A 5,139-nucleotide genomic window follows, 5' to 3' on the forward strand; every position below is an offset into this window, starting at 1 on the left:
GGATCTTTGAAAGTTTGTAGCCAGCCTGGACTATGAAGAGAGTTCCAGGCTAGCTTCAGCTTCATAGGGAGACTTTCCCTATCAAACCTAAAAAAACAAAAAACAAAAAAAACCCCAGCCCAAACCCTAAATCAAACCAAACCAAAAGACAAAATAACCCCAATCAACCAACTAATCATCATCAACAACAAAACAAACAAAATTGTGAATTTACTTAACCAATAAAATCATCTCACCCCTTTCAAAGATGTTGGGATGAGTTAACTAGTATTAAGCTCTGTACTGTAGAGACCTTTTTTCCTTTTTATTTTAATTAATTAATTAATTTTTTTTTTTTTTTTAACAAAGAATCAACCTAACTGGATACTCAGGGTTAGTTTCTCTTCTTGCCCTTGCCAGTGACTTTCGGCTGGTGTGAAGAAGGACTGGAGCTGTTGCCAGAGTGGAGGAGATCTTGTTGATATAGTAGAAGCAGGTAGTGATATAGGCTCAGTGAATGAGGCAAGATGCACAGTGTAAACAGCAGGCAGAGGAGACTCTCTGGGGAGATCTTGGCTTGGAATCCTTTACCAAAGACCAGATCCTCCAGATCACTGAAAGCATCAGGGGAGAGGACAGAAAGGTTGGAGCCAGCAGGGTCCCCTGAACAGTGAGCCACTTAGTGGAGGCCAACTGATGTATCTGTATGCCAGCAAAGGTCAATGAGGACAGGAGGGAGGACAGTGCCAAGGAGATGCCAGTACCGCCCTCCTATACATATACACCTACAATAAAGCTGAATTCAAAATTGGACACAGTAAGAGATTAATAACCACTAATAAAGGGGAACCATTATAACAATATTCTATAATACAAATTACTTGAAACTTATGAATTACTTATTTCTAGAATTTTCCATTTAATATTTTGAGCCACAACTGACCACAGATAACTGAAACCACAGAAAATGGAGCCACAGCCAAGGTGGGATCATTGTAATTTGACAGATATTTACTGAGGCTGTATTAAGAACGGGGTATAAACCAGGCATATTGGTGCACACTTGTAATCCTGACACTTAGGAGGCTAAAGTAGGAGGCTGTGAATTCCAAGCCAGTCTGGAGGAAGCGAGATCTTATCTCAAAACCAACCAATGAATCAACACCCAAAAGGGGAGTAGATATAGATAAGGCTAGTACATAGTGCCTTAGAGGTGAGATCAACGTCTTTACTATTAATCATAGCTAGATAGTAAATGGTAAAATAGAATTTTATTTGAGATGTTACAGGATCTGTAGAAAGGAAAAAATTCACCTTCTCTTACTCACGGAGGTCAGAGGAAGTTCACAGAATAGGTGATATTTAAACAGAACCATTTTCTTTTCTTTTTGGTGGGGATTGGAGAGTGTTTGAGTCACAGTCTTATTCTGTTGCCCAGGCTGGCCTTGGATGCACCCCAGCCTTCTGAGTACTAGGATAACAGCAACTTACAATGCCCTAGGAGTTCCCCTAGGATTATAAGTATGCATCACCATGTCCTGCTTGAACTGAGTCTTAATGGGTAAGTCGGAGGAGGCCATGTAGCCTCAGGGATAGAGGACAGTTGTCCAGATTTGTGATCAACTTGGGTTACACAACAAGAGTCTATCTAAAGGGCAAAGGAGATGGCTCAGTGGGCAAAAGTGTTTACTGTGCAAGTGTGAGGCCATATTTAACCTCTGGACCCACGGTGGAAAGAGAGAACCTCTTGAACGTTGTCCTCTGAGTTCAACATGTACACTGGCATGTGTATACTTGGACACACACACACACGGACACTGTCCGCACGGACACGCACACACACGGACACAAATAAATAAAATAAAAAATATCATTAACAACAAAACAAACAAAAAAGATTCTATCTAAAGAAGAAGAAGAAAAGGTGTCCATACAGAGTTGGGTAAGGCCATTCTGGGTAGGAGAACTATAAGCACAAAGGAATGAAAGCTTCCAACATGTGAGGCTTTGAGCAATCTGTGACATGACCTTTTAAAAAAAATCTTATGGTATTTGGGAGTCATGGACTCAGATGAAGACAAAAGTATGTCAAAAGGTCAGAGAGGTTCCCAGGAGAAGGGTTTTAAAGAGACTAAAACAAAACCCTAAAAAACTGCATGGGGTTTGGGGGTAAAGCTCAGTGGTAGAGCACTTGCTTAGTCTATAAAAGGCCTTGTGTCCAACTCCCAGCACCACAAAAATAAAAATGAAATGGATTTGGGTAGAGTTCAGGGAGGAAATGGCGAGGTGCTGACAAAGGCAGTGGTGGTGGGGAAGGAGCAGAAAAGAGAACTGAGACTTGAGTTGACTGAATTTCATTGATTAGTCCAGGCCAGTGTAGTGAGAAGCAAGGGTAATGAGTGATGGCTGACACCTAGTCTTTGGCTCAGCCTACTGGGTGGGCGGTGGAGCCATGACTCATCCCTTACAGACCTTGTAATAGGCAGTTAGATGCTCCTGGACAACTTCTGAAAGGATTTAATGAACATGGTGCTGGAAAGGAAGGAAGCTACTCCAACAAGAATAGCAGGCTAGTAGATTCTGGAAAGCATGAGAATGAGATCATGCTGTCCAGACTCACAGCTCTCATCAATTTCACTATAAAATAAGCTAAGATGGGCAATTCCCCACTCAAGGTGAGAACTGTGAATTTCAAAGGGAGTAACTTAAAGACATTTGGACCCAGTTTCTATGCTTCACATGTGTGACTGATTTCCCCTTGCCTCAGCAAGCAAGTGTTAAATGAATTTACATGATGTCCTAGAAATAAATGTAGTTCCATTGGATTAACAGGATCTAGACTAATTTTCCTGGAGTGCCCTTTCTTCCCTGTTTGTTCTACCTGCTACATTCCTGTGCGTGATTCAAAGTCTAGTTCACATCCTGCCTTCTGGAACCGGCCCCACATGATGTCAGCCTGCACTTAGCTCCAACATTCCTTTGCAGTAATTTGGGGTTTATTATAGACTTCCATGAATGTTTCATTTTAAAATGGGGGGGCACTGGGGGGATTAAACACAGGGTCTTATGCATGCTATAGAGTATGTCCATAAACCTTTTTGTATTTTTAAAAAATAATTTATTGATAATTTCATACAGGTAGATAAGCATATAAGGTGTTTTGATCAAATCCATGCCGACTCCCTCCCTTCCAACTCCTCCCATATCTCCCCATCACTTTTTCCTGATAACTTCATGTACTCTTTCTTCTTCTTCTTTTTTTTAATGGGGCTTTTTGCTACTCTAACATTTCCCCCTCTGAATTTTTGGCCTTTGGAACAGAGTATGTTGCTAAGAGGCCCAAGGACATTTTGACTTTTAGGCAAGAAGCTGGCTAATTTTCTTTGGGGTCTTTTTAGACTAACTGCAAAGCCAATTCCTACCTCCTCTTCTTATAACACCACCCTCTGAAGAGTTTACCCAACTTGCAGAGAGGTAATTGGGATGCAGACTGTTCTGGTTTCTTCCATGCTGAACAGGGACACAGGGTGAAACAATTGGGGTACCCATTCAGTGGGTCTATCTAAAAGACTCCCAAATTACATAACTCTTATCTCTAGGGGGAAAAGAAAGTCCTTGAATTGTGAATAGGGGATGTGAAGGAGAAGTAAAGGGAAGAGTAATTAGCATTATGAGTTCCAGAGAGGGAACTAGAAAAAAGTCAGAACAGGGCAAATTTCAAATGTTCATGAGAGTCCATTGGAATTTCTTGACAAGAGCTTCCAAAAGCATCCCTCTGTTGGGTTCCTCCTCATTTTTCTTTTGTCTGCCAAGGCTGGAATCTAGAGTGATGGATTCAGGATTTGCTTTCAGTTATTTTGATAACTGTTGGAGTGGTTAGAATCAGTGTCAGTTCCCTCTCAAAGGCTTCTAGATAGGGGGAGGAAACACATTTATCCATGTTTAGAACAATAGCTGGTTGTCTCCCTTAGCTACAGGTGGGCACTACAGTATTGGAGACCAAGATTTCAAGTCTTACATCTGAGCAGCACTTTCTGATTAGGAGCAAAATCATTGATAAGAGATAATTGTTTAAATAACTTTTTATACGGACTTAAGCCTAATGTCTGAGAAGTGTAATCCTTTGAACTCTTAAGGAAATATACTGATGACTTTACTCTTTGGTTTTACTTTCCTTTTGGGTGTTTAAGACCATACAGTTGGCCCAAATAAATCAATTTATATTTTATACTTATGGTCATTTGAAGATCTGTTCTTCAGGGCTCACATGAGCTTGGGAGGAGTCCCTGGCTCCTTTATTTTACCAGTTCCATCTATGTGAAGATAAGTCAAAGGTCCTGCTCAACCATGGCTGACTTCACTTGGAAGCATGGAGGAAATGTTTCCTCTGAGTTGACTCTCCTCTTGTAGACTGGACACTGGTTCAAGTCCATCTGTGGGGTCTCCAAGTCCTCCCTGAACAAGAGGACAGGTGACTCACCACAGTCACAGAACATTTTGAGAGATGTTCCATAGTCCCCTGGAACTTAGTTGATCTTGGAGGGCAAGAGGCAAAAACTGTCTGTTAAGTCCGCCTGACCAGATTGGTATAGTATGGCCCGTTAAACATCCAGTAAGGTTAGTTCCACTAGTCTGGTATTTTTAATTACCATGTGCTATGTTAGATAAAGCTTGGGTAAAAAGTGAAATGTTCTCAGATAAACCTTAACTAGATATATATTTTGTTCCTTAAACTAGTTGACTAAACTATGACCTTAGAAATTTTAAGATTATGTGTATATTATTTTGTCTCATTCTTTATATATCATAACAAACCTAAACAGACCTTCATCACTTGCTTAGGATTTCTCATTTTTTCTGTCTATTTTGGAAAATATCTCCATTCCCATATCTTTTTAACATCTTTTACCTTCTCATTTTCTTTTTTAATAATTATGAGACATAGTAATACTAACAAATTTTCTATCTGTTGTGAGAATTCTTTCCCTGGGGATACTAAGCAATGCTTATCCCCTTTTAAGGTCCCTATAAGACATAAAATCAAATGAGGTTTTAACCTTTAAAAAAGAGCTCCATTTCATTATTAAAATACACAGTTTTATACAGAAAAATTCATTTTTAATGCAATTGACATTAAGATGTTTGCACATGCATTTCTAA

The 5,139-nt window shown here is 39.9% G+C and overlaps 1 pseudogene; it reads right to left on the reverse strand.

The window, feature by feature from the left end:
* Positions 1-373: 373 nt before the first annotated feature.
* LOC108490241 overlaps positions 374-5,139 on the reverse strand; it is a 36,605-nt pseudogene continuing 31,839 nt past the window's right edge.

This window comes from Nannospalax galili, unplaced genomic scaffold (assembly GCF_000622305.1).
Source record: "Nannospalax galili isolate Female #2095 unplaced genomic scaffold, S.galili_v1.0 scaffold191, whole genome shotgun sequence".
Lineage (NCBI taxonomy): Eukaryota > Metazoa > Chordata > Mammalia > Rodentia > Spalacidae > Nannospalax > Nannospalax galili.